Raw genomic sequence first — 19,204 nt, forward strand, 5'->3', positions numbered from 1 at the left:
TGTAATATTTATCTTCCACGAGGAAAAAAAATTAGATTTAAGATGTAGGTTAAATTAATTTAGTTTTTTTATTTTTAAAAGAAATTCCTGTTAAGGTTGTGAATGATAATTTAGTTGATGAAAAGAATTTGTGTTAAGTGCTAAAATTAATTACTGAGATGATGACTTGTGAAATCTTTCTCTGGAGGTCTTTAAATATAGAATATATTTGTATCTTTTTGAGATGGCTAGTTCAGGGGTATTTTTAAAGATGGAGGGATTGAGTTGATATCTTTTCTAACTCTGAGCCCTTTGATTGAAACTGCTCTCTAATTTTAGTTAAAAAATGCACCTTCTTAAAAAGTGCTTTTGTGCAACTGATATTTTTCAAGGGATATAGGTTAAGACAGACATAGAGCCTTGAAGGAATTATATTTAATCTGAAAATTTGTATTAACCAATCCTTTTTCCCTATCTCTCCTAATTATTTGTATCTGTTCCTACCACTCTTTATTTTTGTCCTAATAACTCCCAGAAATAGCTGAGATAGTCTCCTTATACCTCCCTAACCCTGGTAGAGGATTTATAGTTTTCTTGAGATTTCACACACACACACACACACACACACTATATATATATATATATATATATATATATATATATATATATATATATTTAAAAAAAAAAAGATTGGCCTGGTATATGTGCACTCCCTTCCTCTGTCCTTAACCTCTTCTCAAACAAATATGTTATAGTGGTCTAGACTAGAAAAAATAAATATTCTTACAATAGTGGGCTGACTTTTCCCTAGCTTTCTCAATCATTGTAATATTCTTGACCACTCTCTGCTCCCTCATACATTTCTTTGGGGGACGGAAGATAGTTAATTATTTGCCTGGTAAACTTGGGAACAGGAAGTGGCCACTTTTTTCCCCCTCCCCTTTCTTCTGAGATCAGGTTGCCCCAAGGAAGAATGCACTTTGTTCTGCTTCTCCCTGCTGCAAAATTTACAGGATGGCTTTCCTCCATCTGTGTCCAGGAGAGGTCTGTGATTGTTTCAGCACTTCCTGTGACTAGCTGAGGAGGGCTTTCTAATTCTGAGATTCTGCCCACTTAATGAAATTAGTGATTGTTTGGATTTAAACCTGCCATTTTGTTTTGTGTCTTCTATTTGTCCCACCTTATTCTTTGTTTATTTTTCTCTCATTGTATTTTCTTTTTTTTTTTTTTTGCCTCCTTTCAAATTTAGTTATGATTCCATCTTTAAAAGGTCTATTATTTTAAAAATTATACATTTTATTGTATCCTGTTAGGGATTACCTTCAAAATTAGAAGTTACACTTATAAATACCAAAAATATTCATTAATAACTTGTGAAAGCTTAAGTTCATCAAGATTTTTACCCTTCTCCCAGGTAATCCAAGAACCTTAAGAGTATTTTAATTCTATTAATTACCCTCCCAATATGCTATTGTTTCTAGGTAATTTTTATGAACACTTTAAAGGTCACAAGACATTATTTTTATTTGATACAGCTAATATTCTTTCATATTTACCCCATATTTTTACCACCTTATTCGTCCTTTATCCTTTGCTGCATTTCAGATTCCACCTCAGATCATTTTTCCTTTGTATGAAGTATGTATATATATTTTAAAGATTTTATTTATTAATTTGGCAGATAGGGATCACAAGTAGGCAGAGAGAGAGGGAGAAGCAGGCTCCCCATGGAGCAGAGAGCCAGATGCAGCGCTCGATACCAGGACTGTGGGATCATGACCCAAGCCAAAGGCAGAGGCTTTAACCCACTGAGCCACCCAGGCGCCCCACATGAAGTATATATTTTTAGAATGTCCTTTAACATGGGTCTTCTGGGGATGACTTAGTATTTTTTTTTTTTTAATTTGAAAATGTTAGTATTTTGTTTCCATTTTTGAAAGATATTTTCCCTGGATATGGAATTCCACACCCACACATTGAAGATACTCCATTGTTTCCTGGCTTCTATTGTTGCTATTGTGAAGTTAGTTATATTCTAACTTTTGATGCTTTGAAGCTCTTTTTACTCTGGCTGCTTTTAAGATTTTCTCATAGTCTTTGTTTTCTGCCTTTTTGACATGATGTGTCTAGGTGTGTTTCTTTTTATGTATTCTGCTTAGAATTTATTTGTCTTCTTCAGTCTGTAGATGACTGTCTTTCATCACTGTGAAACTATTTTCAACCACTCTCTCTTTTAGATAGATATTGCCTCTGACACATCCTCTTTCTCCTCTCTTTGGGAGGAACAACCAAGAGGAGCACCAACAAAACATTTATTGTACCTTCTCAATACATCCTTCAGGTACCTTTTTTTTTCTTTTCTGAATTTTTGGTACTATACTAGTTTCATTTGATCTTTCACTCTTTTTTTTTTTTAATATTTTATTTATTTATTTGACAGACAGAGATCACAAGTAGGCAGAGAGGCAGGCAGAGACAGAGGAGGAAGCAGGCCCTCCACTGAGCAGAGAGCCCGATCCGGGGCTCGATCCCAGGACCCTGGGATCATGACCTGAGCCGAAGGCAGAGGCTTAACCCACTGAGCCACCCAGGCGACCCTGATCTTTCACTCTTTTAGTTGGCTAATTTTCTGTGTGCAATATAGTATTCAGACCATTTGCTGAGTTCTTAATTTTAGGAATTATAATTTTCAGTTTTAGTCTTTTACTTATTTCTGTTCTCATTATCTTTGTTATTGTTATAGTTTTCAGTTTCAGCTTAAAATTTCAATCTTGGCCTTTATTTCTTTCAACATAATAAACAGAGTTTTTGTATACAGTTGACCCCTGAACAATGTGGGTTTGAACCATGTAGATCCATTTATATGTGGATTTTCTTTTTGATACAATACTGTAAATGGGTTTTCCTTATGCTTTTTTTTTTTTTAAAGATTTTGTTTATTTATTTGACAGAAAGAGAGATCACAAGTAGGCAGAGAGGCAGGCAGAGAGAGAGAAGGGGAAGCAGGCTCCCTGCTGAGCAGACAGCCCGATGTGGGGCTTGATCCCAGGACCCTGACATCATGACCTGAGCTGAAGGCAGAGGCTTAATCCACTGAGTTACCCAGGCACCCCTCTTCCTTATACTTTCTTAAACAATATTTTCTTTAGGTTACTTTATGACTGTTTATGTTCTTGGTGAGGATTTTGGCCAACAGTAGGCTCTTAGTAATTAGTTATTGAGGAGTCAGAAGTTATACATGAATTTTTGCCTGCATGGGGAGTGGTGCCCCTAGTCCATGTTGTTCAAGGGTAAACTATATATGTGAGTCATTTCTGTTACTTATTATTTATATTGTTTTTTGCTTAGGGTGTTTATTTCCTTGTGTGCTTAGTTATCTTTAAGTCTGTGCTGCACATTGTTTTTAAAAGACATTTGGGAAAATATTTTGATACCTAGGGTGATGGTGGCTTCTCCCAGAGAGGACTCCCAGCTAGGTGTTTTGGAGAGCTACCATTCTGGGACCCTTAATCTTAATCTTTTTTTTTTTTTTTTTAAAGATTTTATTTATTTATTTGACAGACAGAGATCACAAGTAGGCAGAGAGGCAGGCAGAGAGGCAGGCAGAAAGAGAACGGAGGAAGCAGGCTCCCTGCAGAGCAGAGAGCCCGATGCGGGGCTCGATCCCAGGACACCGAGATCATGACCTGAGTCAAAGGCAGAGGCTTTAACCCACTGAGCCACCCAGGTGCCCCTGGGTCTTCTTAATCTTGATGCAAAGTTTAAGATTCCTGGACATCCTGCTGATTGGAGACTAAATTACAAGTCCCTGCTCTGGCTGATTTATTTTTAGTTCACATCTATCCTGAGGGCATGTTTTTCATAATTTTTTTTGAAAGTGGAAACTGATTTATCAGAGTCCCATCCCTTGGCAGTGTCCAAGCTTTGATTTTTGTCTCTTTGGCCTCAAGATGACTCTGAAATGCAAATGAGCTTCATCGTTTCCTTTCCATCACAGGCAAGTGCCTTTAGAAAAAATGCAGCTTTAAGTGGCTGGGCTTACCTTTCTCAGTTCTTGTCTAGTCTTGGCCTAGCAATACTACATAATTTCATAAGTTATTTTATTTTTTTGGTGCAGCTTTCTTAGTTGTCCTCAGTGAGAGGGTAAGTTCAAATTACCTAGTCTGCTATTCCTTTTTACTTTGAGAACTCCCTGTCTACAGGGATCAGGAACATTGGTCTGCTCTTATCCATGGCCTTAGCTTGGGAGTAAAGGCTCTGGTGAGGTTATTAATTCTGCCACATGCTTCTTAAATTGTATTTATAAGTTGATTATCTGATTAAATATGATGAGCTTTTTTGGGACTTCTTTGTGATATGTCTTAATCTATTTCCCATCAGGCATTTGTTTCTGAAATAAAAACAGATTTCAAACTAGGTAAGTCCTCACACAAAATGCTGTTAGCCTGAATTTTTATAATAAAATGGTGGACAGTCATTGAAATATTTGAGAAGCCAAGAAAGGAGAAAAAGTAGTTAAGTTAGGTATACTAAAATATTAAATGAATTTGGCAGGCAAAAGATCACTGGCTCCCTGGGCAAGTGTAATTACTGGTGAGGTGGCAAGAAGAATGGAGAGGAGAGAAGTAGGGCAATAATTAGAAGTGTCCTGCAAAAGATGACATAAAGATGAAAAAGATTTCTATGCTGACAAAAAAGAGCTCAGATGAAAGGGAGAGGATGAGGATGTAAGAGAGATAATTGATACTATTATGAAATTAATCAGTTTTCAGATGGTGGTAGGCTCCAGAGTAGCATGAGTTGATCCTCTGACTAGATTTTGAACATATCTTTCCACCGAGTTTGTTTGTTTCAGGGTTAGGTGCCTTTAGGATTGAATCTGAGTGTCAGCACTTAGAGTAAGTCTTCTTATATATACTCTTAAGATAAGCTAGACACCCTCCTGTACATGCTGCTTCCAATCTATTCTCCTAAGTTATTAAATCAATGAATTTTAATTTACTTATAGTTCTTAGCCCTTTTCTGGCCTAAAGGTGATAAACAGCTTCTCTCAAATTGCAAAGTACAAGTGTTTTTATGGTAGTTAATCCTTTTTCACTTATTTTCTTAGTTACTATCTGTGTTGTAGATAATTGAAGTTACCAGAAGTTAAGCTTTTTTTTTTTAACATTCCATAATAAATGCTTGTGCAAATGTATTGAGTAATGACTTGACATTTTTCTTTACAGCTCAATAGATTTTGATTAAATTCCACTAATGTTAATTGGACGCCTACTCCACACAAGCCATTGTGGGTGATACAAAAATGAATAACACACGGTCCTTGCGAAATGGGAACTTTCATTCTATATAACCACTTGGAGAAACTCCTCTAACTCTTCCCTTTTACATTTCCTTCAGGTAGGGGTGAAAGGTAGGTAGTAACAGATGGAACTTCTCATTTTATTCAGCTTACTGTTTTGATAATCACCAAATGTGATAATTCTGTTTTATATTCTAAATTATATCCAAGTCCTATTAAGCTGTGTTTGACTCATTTTATACAGGTGGTAGTATTGTATAATAGACCACCATATTAAAATGCAAATTTGGCTAAAAGATTGTATTTGCATATGGTACACATTTTTTTAATGTTAAAAAACAACAACAACAACAACAACAACATTAAAAGCCTGCCTGTTGAAGTTACCGAATCCTTTTAAAAAACTGCTCTAATCTCAAGGCATGAGACAGTGAATTAAAATAAATGCACTTAAATGATTCTACTATTTTCACATGCAACTGTAGATGTCAGTTTTATATCTGAGATTGAATACCATCAAAAGTCATCTCTTGATTCTGCACATCCCAACCTGTTTCTCCAGTCATCTTCCCAACCTCAGGAAATACTATCTTCAATCTTCCCTTGGTACAGGCCAGAAACACTAGTGTCATCTTTCTTCCAAATCCCATGTCCAATCCCATTGTAAATACTGTTGACACTAACTTCAGAATATGTCCAGAATCTGGCCAGCTTTTACACCTGCACCCAAGATGGTAATCTTTGTCCAAGTCATAAGCACCTCCTGCTTGGCCAGTCCATCTACATCTGTTTTATAAAACAAGCAAATAATTGCATGTAATAAAAGTATGGACAAATTATAGTTTATTCTGTTTCTTAGTAGGTTGTTTCCAGTTTTTCAATATTGAAAGTAAATTGCATTGAAATAAGCCAGATACAAAATGACAAATGTATGTGATTCCACTTATATGAGGAGCCCAGAGGGATCATATTCATGGAGAAAGAAAGTAGAATGATGGATGCTACAGGCTGGGGGAAAAGGTGAATTGGAGTGCTGGTTGATGGGTAAAAAATTTCTGTTTTGCAAGGTGATGAGTTTTGGAGATTGGATGCACTGCAATGTGGTTGTACTTAATAATGTTCAACTGTACACTTAAAAATGGTAAAGGTACTAAATTTTGTTTACTACAATTTTTAAAAAGGTGAAAAAATAAATAGCTTTAGGAAAAAATTCTAAAACTCAGAAGCTATAAAAGAGACTCTAAACACTTTCACCACATAAAAACTGAAAACCTCTCTAATAACTAGTGAAAAGCAAATTGTTTAACCAAAATATTATCCTCTCAATCACTGTTTGGTAAAAGTTGACAATACCTGATTTGGCAAGAGAACAGGAAAATAGGCATTCTCAAACCTGGTAGGTGGAGAGCCCATTAGACCATTTTAGTGGGATATTAGTTCACTGAGATAGAAATTTAAATGTGTATACTCTTACCCTCAGCAAACTCACTTCTAATCTATAGAAATATATAAAAATCATGTAAAAGACATTAACTGAATTTTTTCTTGTAAAATTGAAAAATAGAAAAATAATGCTGAAAAAATTTTTGTGCTCCTTTTGTGCATAATTTCAAGTATTTTTCTAGGGCATGCACCTGTGGATTTCTGAGTCAAAAAGTTTATTCATTTAAAACATGAGGAGTTACTGCCAAACATCTTTCCAAAGGGACTGTGCGAATTTACATTCATATGAGAGTTTTTGCCAGTTTTCCCAAGATTGTTTAATATCGATACTATTGATTTTGCCAGTTTTATAGATAAAGCATGATGTCTAATTGGTGTTTGATTTTGCATTTCCTTGACTACTAATGGGTCAGGGATCTTTTCATATGTCTATTTCCCGTTTGCATATTTTTCCTGTGAATTTTCTTTTCATATACTTCACCTATTTTTACCGTATTTTTGCTGTTTTTTAAGGAGTTTTAAAATATCTCAAATCTGAATTTTGATCTTTATCATCTATTGATATATCATAATCTATCAGTTATGAGTCCGTGACCCCACTCATGTGTATAAGAACTGCCCCTTTCCCTTATATTCTTTAATCGCAATTATATGCCTCTCTTGCAGCACCTTCCCAGAGATGAGAAACTCATGGTCAGTCATCACTGGGGTTCTTCTCCTAAACCTTCATGAATATGGGAAGGTTCTCTTAGGCAGAACAATATATTTGGCCAGGTCTTTGGGCTCTACAGTCCTTTTGGACATCATCCATATACCTGTTTTTGCAAGCCCCCATTATCTCTGCTACTCTGCTGGACTTGAATACAAGATTCTTAGATTTGAAGCCTTTATTTCTTTGCATTCCTTTTTCTAGTTACTTTATTATTTATTTTATTTTCATTTATTATTTATTTTATCTTTAGATCTTGAACTCATCTGCAAATCGCACATACCTGTGTGTATGTGTAAGGTCTGTTGTAAGAATCTAAGTTTTATTTCCTTTTGGATATTCAATTGTCTGATCATTGTTTATTGAATAATCAATCCATTCTTTTCAGACATGAAATACAACCTGTTACAAATACTAGAGTGATGAAGAGAGAAAGCCAATTTCTGGTAGGAATAAAGGGTCCAAATCTTAGGCAACTTGAAGTGTGCTAGAAAAGGAAGAAAAGAGACTACTGGCAGACTAAGTTATATAAACATGGTAAACCAGAATCCAAAGAAAAATACCATAAGTAGAATTAAAGTGCAATTGAAAAGTTGAGAATGATATTTTCTATTTTTGGTGCTAAAGTGTTGATTTTCTCAACACATAAAAAGACTATTCAAATAATATTAAAAATTGGGGCACCTGGGTGGCTCAGTGCATTAAGCCTCTGCCTTTGGCTCAGGTCATGATCTCAGGGTCCTGGGATCAAGCCCCACATCGGGCTCTCTGCACAGCAGGGAGCCTGCTCTCCCCTCTCTCTCTCTCTGCCTGCTTCTCTGCCTACTTATGATCTCTCTCTGTGTGTCAAATAAATAAATAAAGTCTTTAAAAAAAAACAAATAATATTAAAAATAAACAATTTAATAGAAAAATGGACAAAGGGCTTGAAAATGTGAAAATGAAGAAAATCATATATAATAAAATATGTAAATAAATATTTTGTCCACTAGAACACATTCATCTTTTAGCAATGAGACACTAGTTTTCACCTATCAAAAATGGCAAGGTTTGGGGCGCCTGGGTGCCTCAGTGGGTTAAAGCCACTGCCTTTGGCTCAGGTCATGATCCCAGGGTCCTGGGATTGAGCCTTGCAGAGAACCCGCTTCCCTTCCTCTCTCTCTCTGCCTGCCTCTCTGCCTACTTGTGATTTCTGTCAAATAAATAAATAAAATCTTTAAAAAAAAAAAACAAAAAAAAATGGCAAGGTTTAAAGAAGTGATAAAACTCAAATTGTTATGTGAAACTGTAGCTCAAGTAATGTAAATGGGTACAATGTTTTCTAATGTCAATTTGGCAATATATTTTAAGACTCTTGAAATACATTTATTATTTTACTCAAATTTTACCTTTGAGGGAATTTTTCCTAAGAAAATAATCAGAAATGTGTACAAAGATTTATAAAGTATTATTTAGAAGGAGAATTACCTTAGTGCTTAACAATTGTTGGGGGGGGTGGCATTAAAAAATATACCACATGGACAACACTATGTTGTCATTAAATTTCATGCCATGGGGAAATGTCTACTCATACAGCATGTATACTGAAATCATCTGCTTGTGAAATAGTTTGTGCTCTGATGTTATTTTTATAGAGGAGCATAGGGAGCCCTAATAAGCATGGTTTAAAACATCTATGCAAGGCTTTGATGCTCTTTAGTTGTGAAAGCATGAGTTGTAAAGGGGTTAAATGGACTAATCACTGTGTCGTGCACACGTGTATCTGCCATACTGCCAGTGTGGTTTCAGGGTGTGGAAGAAACACAGACCTCAGTCTTATTTGTCACTGAGAAGTAAAGGAAAACACGCTTCTCCCCAAATTAGATCTTCTGAAGAGCTGAAAGTTTATACTTAAAGTTTACTCCCATGGAAGTCATGATAGTGTCAGCGTTCTTGCCTTCCTTTGGTATGAAATTAACATTTTGGGAACACTTTTGCTTCTCTCTTTCATGGCCCCAAGTGCACAGGGCTTTCTTTCCTCCTCCCCTGCCCTGTGATTAAAATTCTAACACTGAATTGCTATAAACCCACAGCTACTGTTTTCTATCCCAGAAATAGGCCAAGTGCTTTTAGAAGCAAACTGCCTGAGATGGTAATTATAGGAAGGGTTAATCATTTAGGCTAAGTAAGGAAGGAGAGAAAAATCTCGAGAAATCTGAAAATCAGGGTCCCCGCCCCAGGGGAAGAGGTAAATGAAACTGTGTGGAAAGCATCTTGTTCTGGTGGTTTGGCTGTCAGATTGTGTTCAATAAACCAAGCACCTTCCACCCACTGCTCTCTGTCTTCTGACAACAACTACAAGCACAATAGGGCAGGAGAGGGGTTGGTCCTGGAGGGAAAAGAAATTTAAAAATATGCATAATTGCTCCCAACCAGATGTCGTTTTCCAAACTGTTTTGCTCAGAGGGAAATTAAGCTTATTGAAGTAAGTCATGTTTGTGCCACAAGATGCCACCCTTCCCTTGAAAAGAAGAGACTAAGATAACTAAATAAAATGCAAGTGTTTTATGAGTCCATTTCTCTTGTTTTTACATCAAGAAGCTTCATCTTGGGTGAAGGAAAGCAATTGTATTTTGTTCTATAACGTTTTGGTGCAGCAAAAGGAACTAGTGCCTTGTTAGCAAAGGCAATGAAAACTCTTTTAAACTGTTATGGAAACATTACTTTCCCATCTTATTTGACAATGGATTACCATTTTGTGCACAAGCATTATTACTTTGGGTTCTTGGTTGTAGCCTAGATTTTTATGTATAGTCAAGCTGTTACAAAAGATACAAAATAACATATTATCACTCTCCACAATTTTAAGCTTCCAGTTTCTCCAAGAGAGATGTATAGTTCTCTTGTCTGTGGAAGAATGGATACGGTTTGTTTTTGATTATTGCTGGGTTACTTCTACAAAAACCCACACCCCTCTGTACCCATCAAAGCACTACTCATCTGAATGCAAAATTGAAGCCTGTCACAGCAAAGTTTAGACTTGAAAAATAGAAATCACTGTGATTCCTAATCAAATTGTCTTTATATTCTTAGCTGAAATCTATACATATTTATTGGTAATAATCTTTGAATTCATCTTTGAGTTGTGTTGAAAGCAAAATATCAAGAATTACCTGTGTTGCCCTAGTATTTTGCTTTTTGCTTACCAGAAACTACTCCAAGTAAATCAGTCTGCTGCTGTTATTGGTTGGTCCTCAGTCATCTTTTGGCCTTGGTGAGAAAAATGGAAAAATTTCAATTATTCTTCCCAAAGGGAAGTCAGGAAGTAGACGTGACATTGAATAGCTCATTTAACCTGTTGGTACCTCCATTTTATTTGTGAAACAAGGCATTTTATTGACTACTCTTTACGCTGTCTCCTGTACTTTTGAGAAGATTTTTATGATAATCTCTCATTAAAAATTCTGATAACCAGAACAGTAGTGGGATTAGTAAAGGAAAATATTGGGAATTTGAAGGACTACCAATATTTATATTAAATTCTGTTGTGATTCCTATAATCCTATTTTTACAAACTAATCTTTCTCCTCTAGTCAGGTGCTAATAGTATTGCTATAAAATGCTCATTTGCATCTAGATATACTGATTCTTAAGATGGACATGTTGGAAGCATTTTGTATTTTATTTTCTTCATCTGGATTTTTATCATGGAGAGGAGTCTAGTAAGTTTAAGTGCTTGCTTACTCCCCATCTGAGAAAAGCAGTTCAAACCTTTATATCTGCATGAAATTTCTGGGGCTTTGTGCCTTGTTTGTAGATTGAACCATTTCTGGCCACACTAAGGCTCAATGCTTAAGTACAAGGCATCACCAGAATGAGTCGGTCATTGCAGAAGCATGGTGTGAACACCATGCTCATACCCAATATGAACACCTCTATAGGGACATAAATGAGAAGATGAGTTACTAGAGTTTAAGTGATCTTTTCTTTCCAAATGCTGACCTCTTCTCCCAGTTCTCAATTAGACTTGTTATTTTAGAAGAAGTAAGAGTAGTATTGCCAGATAAAATGCAGGACATCCAGTTAAATTTGAATTTCAGATAAAAAACAAAAAAAATTTTTGTGTGTATTATATCCCTCAATTACATGCATATTACACTAAAGATTTAAACTATTATACTGAATTGTCTTTTATTCTAATTACACTAAAATTAGTTGTTTTTAAAATCTAAAATTCAAATTTAATGGTGTACTGTATTTTCATTTGATAAATGGAATCTTAACTAGGACCCAAAGGAAATAGAATGGTCTTGAGGTGGTTTCTGTGCTATGCACATCCTCACAATAAATAACAATAAACTCCTATCACCTAAAATGATATCCTTTTATATAAGGTGAAAATTACTGCATGTGTTGATTTGTGTTTCCTAGTATATCCATACATGTATATGTTTCTTTTAGAGTTTATTTTTTATTTTTAAAGATTATTTATTTATTTATTTAACAGACGGAGATCACAAGTAGACAAAGAGGTAGGCAGAGAGAGAAGAGGAAGCAGGCTCTCTGCTCAGCAGAGAGCCTGATGTGGGCTCCATGCCGGGACCCTGGGATCATGACCTGAGCCGAAGGCAGAGGCTTTAACCCATTGAGCCACCCAGGCACCCCTAGAGTTTAAAAATTATATATTTTTGCCTTTTCGTTTAGCATATACAACATTTCTATTAATATGTATACACTATTTTTATTAATATATACATTATTTCTATATCAATAATGTTATCAATTTCATGTTGTAGATAAATTATTTAACATTTCCCTATTTTTAAATATTTAGAGTATATATATATATATATTTTTTAAAGATTTTATTTATTTGACAGACAGATCACAAGTAGGCAGAGAGGCAGGCAGAGAGAGAGAGAGGAGGAAGCGGGCTCCCTGCTGAGCAGAGAGCCTGATGCGGGGCTCGATCCCAGGACCCTGGGATCATGACTTGAGCCGAAGGCAGAGGCTTTAACCCACTGAGCCACCCAGGCGCCCCATTATTTAGAGTATATTTTAAATATTTAGAGTTTTTTTTTTAATTTTTGGTTTTCTGCTATGAATGTTACAACAACTTCTTGATGCACATAGTACTTTTTTTGTTGTTGTTACACTGTTTTTCTAGAATAAATTCCTAAGAGTGAGATAAGTGGGACATCAGGAGTCTAGTGGTCAAATTATGCCTGAATAATCATATTCAGGTTTTCCTTTTCATCACCCTTTGAAAAGGGGTACAAATTGGGAAAGGAGAAGAGATAGGAGAAATGCACGTGGATGCCATTTTATATCTTACTAGTTCTGCAAGTGGGCAATTCTTTTACAAGAGTGTTTCCCGTTTCTGAGAGGAAGCCATTTCTATTTTTAAAACCAGTAGTAAAGTAACAGGCTTGGAAGTGGATTTTTTTAAAAAAATTCAGCTGAACATGAAATAGGTTAGTAAACTATAACTGCTCTCTGTCACCTGTTTCTTACCAGGATGCTACCAGGCTGCTTTACCAGGTGGCACTCATTCTGGCCTCATAACTGCTCCTGGACTGACATGATTGCTTCTTAAGTATTGTTTTCATGGTTACGTTATCGAAGGAAGCTGCAGTGTATCTCTGTTCACAAACTAATCATGTACTTCTCTATTAGTGTGTTAGAGATGAGAAATAGTTTTGAAAAAAATTGCTTCTACAGCAAGGTGGTCCAAGTGATAAACCAATACCCAAATATTTTTGTTGTTGTTGTTGTTGTTTGTTTTGTTTGTTTTTGTTTTTAGAGAGGGAGAGAGAGTGTGGGGAGGGGGGTTAGAGGACGAGGAGAGAGAGAATCTTAAGCAGGTTCCATGTTGGGTGTCGAGGGGCTTGATCTGACCCTTGAGATAATGACCTGAGCCAAAATCTAGAATCAGTCGCTTAACCCACTGAGCCACTCAGGCTCTCCTAACCTACTGATTTCATAATTTTACCCAGAGAGGAAAAGGAAGCATATAACCAACCAGTCAGGGCTATTTTCTTTTAATTGTAATTTTTATTTTTTTAAAGATTTTATTTATTTGACAGACAGAGATCACAAGTAGGCAGAGAGGCAGGCAGAGAGAGAGGGGGAAGCACGCTCCCTGCTGAGCAGAGAGCCTGATGTGGGGCTCCATCCCAGGATCCTGAGATCATGACCTGAGCCAAAGGCAGAGGCTTTAACTGAGCCACCCAGGCGACCAGGGCTATTTTCTTTTAAGGAAAGAAAGAGATGAGAAAGGTTGGCAAAGACAAATATAATTATATAATTGTAATTTACTTTCTTTTTTGACTCTATCATTAAAAGCAATTTAAAATGAAACAAACAAGATAAAATGAAAGAAAAATATATAGAAGTCTAAAGACTCCAAATTGGGATTTTCTGTAGTTTCTTTCATTGGTTAACTTCAGCATTATCCAATTCCAATTAGGCACCACGAGGAGATATGTTGCTATTCATAGCTCCCCAGGGAAGCTCATAGGTTGATAGGTTAGGCCTTTCTGGGACTACTGTGCTGTGAGAAATTAAGCTTTGATGGGAACTATGAGCTTAAGTTGACAATGAAGCAGTATTTCAGTAGAGAGGAATGACAGTTCAATAATGAGAAGAATATAATTCAACAGAAGTCCTCCTTAGTGTTAAACATCTTCTTTTGTGTCCTAGCTTAAAAAAGATTTTTTTTCCCTTCCCAACCAATCTGTAGTTGGGAGTTCTATGAGCACTCAGCGAATTGTTTTCAGAGGGAACACTGGTAGTTCATCAAGAATGTAGTCGCTGATCTCCAAAAATGAGGTGAGATGAGCTTGGAAAGTTACTTGCTATGTACTCCTCCCTCAGAGATACAGGATGCCCATTAGAACAGGGAAGGCTCTGAGATGTTTGCAGTAGAAAAACCTATTTAATTTATAACTCCCAAAGTATGCCTAAGAAAGTCATTTTTTAACACAATTCCAATGAACATTTAAGGAATACCTATGGTTTTAAAGAACAATCTGTGGAAAATTGGGAGTTAAATGTATGTCAGTGATAAACAAAGGAGTAGAGAAAGTTGGTTGGAAATCCTTTCAGACTAATGTTTGAGGTGTATTGTAGCCTTGTAGCTAGTCCTGCCCACCCAAAACTTCTCTACATCTGCTGAGTCACTTGCTATGAGTCATCTATAATTTTCTATAGAGATTTGAGTCTCTTGGCAGGAAAATAGAAGAGAAGGGTACAGGTTACCTAGGTTTTATATTCGTTTATCCTTCTAGTTAAACCCTATGGCTTTAGAATCAAAAGGAGAGTGGGGGGACGCCTGGGTGGCTCAGTTGGTTAAGCAGTTGCCTTCGGCTCAGGTCATGATCCCAGCGTCCTGGGATGGAGTCCCACAATGGGCTCCTTGCTCAGCAGGAGCCTGCTTCTCCCTCTGCCTCTGCCTGCCATTCTGTCTGCCTGTGCTCGCTCTCTCTCCCTCTCTCTCTCTGACAAATAAATAAATAAAATCTTTAAAAAAAAAAAAAAGGAGAGTGGGGATGTGAGTTTGGCTATAAATACAGTTTCACAGAGCAGGATTTTATCTAGTAAGCCATGACTTCTGAACAAAAGGACAAGGGAGAAATCAAGACAAGATACATCTCATACACACTGAGAAGGACGTAGTTAGAAGGTGGAATGTTTAACTAATTAGGAGGGCTCAAAATTGAATTGGCCAGTGAGAACAGAGGCTGGGATGGAAAGACAAAATTGAATCCCATAGGGGATGATGCCTGGCAGAGAAGGAAACAGCACAGTGGAAGTGGTGGTGAAATATTTTCAAGTGAAATTGCAGTTAAATGATTTGGAAATAATATGTGTCATTTCAGATACCTAATTACTAATGTTCAGACTGCAGAGGAGAAAAGAGCATTTAAATTTTTCTAACAGTAAACTTATTAAATGAGTAAATATTGATTACCTATCATGTGTAGCATAGTAAAAAGGAATTTTAGAATACAAAGGGAAAATCCTGCTTCCAAAGAAGGAATGCTATGCATAGTTCAGTAAGAAAATAAAATAAGTACATAAAAATAACCTACATAAGACAGAATACCAACATTTTGAACTGAAGAGTAATGTGATGAGAACTGAGTTTTGAAATCTAAATCTATCAGTGATATCCAGAATAGGTTAGAATACAGATAATGGAGGTAAGGAGACCAGAGAAAAAGGAATGGATAAAATCTTGATTTTCAAAATGGTAATTAAACTAGGGGGTTAGCATACTTTTTCTGTAAAGGGTCAGATAGCAAGTATTTTTGGCTTTGAATGCCATATGGTGTCTACATCATGCAAGGCCATTAACAATATGTAAATGGTCGTGGCTGTTGTTTTCCAATAAAACTTTATTTACAAAAACAAATGACAGGCCCTGACCTGATTCACAGGCTAGTTTTCCAACTCCTAAATTAAATAGAGGAAGCTTAATGTTAACTGCTGATGCTATGTTAGCTAGCTGATGCTAACTGCTATTACTACATTGCCTATACATATAATTTCATGCACTGGGTAGACCATTTCATTTAACAATTTGATTCTCCTACTGTAGGAAACACCAAAAAAAATTATGTTTACATATGCAGAGGTTACTTGGGAAGATGCTAAGTTCACAGTTATTATTTTGAGTCCTTGAAGCATCTGCTTTGGGAAAATCCAGCAGAGAAATACAGAGAATGAGGTCCTGAATATTTTTCTAGTTAGACTGAACAGTCGTTTAATATGCTTCTCAATGTGATTGTTTGCTATTAGGAAAAAAGTGAGAAACTCTGCAGTTACTTATCTCATATATCTGCATCTAGGCTTAAGGAACCATAATTGTGTGAAAAGTATCTTAAGCTGGGTTTGATGGTCATATATACACCTTACATAATCAAGAGGTATTTGTAGAATTTGTAGTAATTGTAATTGTAGTATCCTGAAAGAAAAAAAAATGTATTACTTTCACTTTGGGAGAAAAATTTTCACAGAAGTTAGAAGACTTTACGATGGTTTTTGAGGGCATGAAAAGGGATAATGCCTTGCTTTTAAGCATTATGTTGGGAAGCTTTAGATTAAGGCAACATCCCCCTTCCCTCTGTTCTTTTTGTTTTGTGTTCATGATCCAGTTTATGGTTTCATGATAGTATAAATAGCTCCTTCTCCTCCCAATGTAAGCTAGAACTGGATGTAAAATTTGGATTAGAATGACGCTTACAAGTTACTGCATATATACCAATTCCCTTTGGTTTATTTTGTATGGCTAATGTTCCCAGTATTTTGTAATTGGGTTTTTTATTGGGCAACTTTTACAGTTGTCTTACGTCTAACAAGTATATTGTTCCCAATATACTGGGAAAGTGTGACAGGTCACTTGAGGATAGAGACAATTCTGTTTTCCAAGGATCCATGTGATGCTCATATTTTCTTGATTTTTCACATGGTAAAAATTAGTCAGGTACTAAATATAAGACCTTGCCAGAGATTCATATGCATACTAAAAGTAATTTATATTTTTCCCACTTCCTCTGCTCAAACATTTTTCTGAGATAGCGTGAACTTCATGGTATGTAGTTGGGGAAGCATAGTTTTTATCTTAAATCTATAGTTCCTTATAAAAAAATAATGGAATCTCTTGTACATTTGGGGAGGTGAGTTTGAATAGCAATATTAGGAAATTTAGAGTTTTTCCTGATCCCAATTCTTAAACATGTCTCAATGTTTTATTGGAAGGGTACATGGGAAGGATTTGGGGATAAGGTCCTTAAAATACCCATGTATGAATTTGCCAGGAGAATTACGGGTTCTTTTCTGTACTGCTAAGAGAAGCAGCGTTGCATATGGAAATGACCCGGTGCTCAGGGAAAGTCCAGACATCTGTGTCTTCCTTCAGAGAACAAAGACTTGAAAGGTATGGACTGGATGGTTGCTTCAGAGACTAGAGTCCCTCATCCAGTGCTAAGACATCCTGAACAAGTCCTGTTTAAGACTTGTGCCTAGCAAGACCCAGTGGTTAGGAGAGGGCTCAGCAGAACACTTGTAGGGCTCTGAAACACCAGTGGTTGAGTTTCCACCTCCCAACAAGACGTCAGGAGCCAGAGGGAACTCCTGACAGGGCACTGCCCTTAAGAGCAGCTGCTCATTTACCTGCTGGGCTGGGAACTCCATCAAGAAAGAGCTGCTACCAATTGTTGGCTCAAGACTTGTAGGAAGGGCACAAATCACTGGGCTGATTGTACTAGTTTATAATAATCATCCCAACCTAAGGAGGGGGAGTAAAAATCATCTCAACCCCTATGATATTTGGAGGATTTGAGATATAAATCTTAGGTAGGGGCTTGAGCCAATGAGAGAGTCCCTTAGCTGTGTGGATATAGCATTGGGACAGGGTTACCCAGAAAAGGTGCTTATTTCTAAAATGGGTGACATACGTTTTTCTCTTGGTTTTAGTTGAGTGAGAAAGTCCTGAAGACATTACCTTTATTGTGCTTAAAAGGCCCACGTGTGTGTGTGTGTGTGTGTGTGTGTGTGTGTGTGTGTGTATGTATCTGATGTGTGTCTCTGTGTGTGTTAGATTCTCCTGGGAGCTCTTGAAGCTCATCTAACAGCACCCTTTCCCAGAATCTGTTCACACAGCCCTCAGTGAGGGATTTAACACAGGTAATGAAGAAACTCCCATTTATAGCTAGAATCAAACCGTTACATTGCCACAAGCACAGCCAACAAAATAGCACACTGCTGGCAGAAGACAGTCAGTGTTCTGATACCTCTTAGGCTGCCAAAACTGAAAACACTATAGAAAAACTGCTGTCCCAAGCAAAAAATTTCATCTTTTAGACCGAAACTATTTTATAGGGAACCTGTTCAATCAGAGCCTGCGTTAGGTGAGGTTGTCCATGGTGATAAATGACCCAGCTCTATTATTTCATAATTTTCTATCTGTTTTTCTCTTTATGTGGGTCATATTTTGTGTCTACCCCAGAGCTGCACTCTCCTTGCCTACCACCCCAATTATCTTTTATCTTTTATCTAGGCTGCTCCCTTTGTCAGTATTTGTCTGAACCACTTTTTCTTCCCTGTTTTCAATCTCTCCATCAAAATATTCCCTTCCTATAAACCTTTCCTATAGTCCCCTGATAGGTGGTTTGCTTTTTATTAAGAATTTTGGGTATATCAGGAATTATTTTCAAAACTCACATATTTTTGCTAGCTACACAATCTGATACACAGAGAATAATAGACATGTAGGGTTTCAGAGATCAGAGGGCACATAATTTTTTGCTTTATTAATTTATATTTATGCTCACTGATCCATTCAGTTGTTCAACAAATATTTTTTGTGCATATGCCATAAGTGAGATTTTGTTTCTGCCCTTATGGAGTTTCTAGTCTAATGGAAAAGCTGGCAATATTCAAATAATCACAAAATAAATGAAAAATTACAACTGTAATGATACTGTGAACATGTATGGTATGAAGAATTGACTTAATACGGGAGGCGAGAGAAAGTTTCTCTGAGTGAGTGAGAATTGAGATGAAGTCTGATGGAAGACTAAATGTTGACTGGAGGATAGGCGGTAGGGCAAGTGAGGAATAACATGTGAAAAGGTCCTATGGTGTGGGAGAGCATGGCACATTGAATAAACTGATGTGCAAATGTCCTGTGGTTGGGAGAGCATGGCACATTCAAGGAACTGAAAGAAGGACTGTGTGGTAAGAGTTCATAAAACATTGCTGGATTTCCACATAGCTAGTGTCAGTCA

General features: G+C 36.6%; 1 long non-coding RNA gene across 3 annotated transcripts in view; it reads left to right on the forward strand.

Moving 5' to 3' along the window:
* Positions 1 to 936: 936 nt before the first annotated feature.
* LOC125109558 (uncharacterized) overlaps positions 937 to 19,204 on the forward strand; it is a 48,739-nt gene continuing 30,471 nt past the window's right edge. Inside the window, exons 1-3 of one of the 3 annotated variants that reach the window (XR_007130278.1) lie at positions 937 to 1,023; positions 2,217 to 2,320; positions 5,208 to 5,392. This is a non-coding gene — a long non-coding RNA (uncharacterized LOC125109558). Of the gene's footprint in view, positions 1,105 to 2,216; positions 2,321 to 5,207; positions 5,393 to 19,204 lie in introns of all 3 variants that reach the window. The other 2 variants (XR_007130279.1, XR_007130280.1) reach the window with 2 other exon arrangements.

The sequence above is a fragment of the Lutra lutra genome, chromosome 9 (genome assembly GCF_902655055.1).
Source record: "Lutra lutra chromosome 9, mLutLut1.2, whole genome shotgun sequence".
Taxonomy (NCBI): domain Eukaryota; kingdom Metazoa; phylum Chordata; class Mammalia; order Carnivora; family Mustelidae; genus Lutra; species Lutra lutra.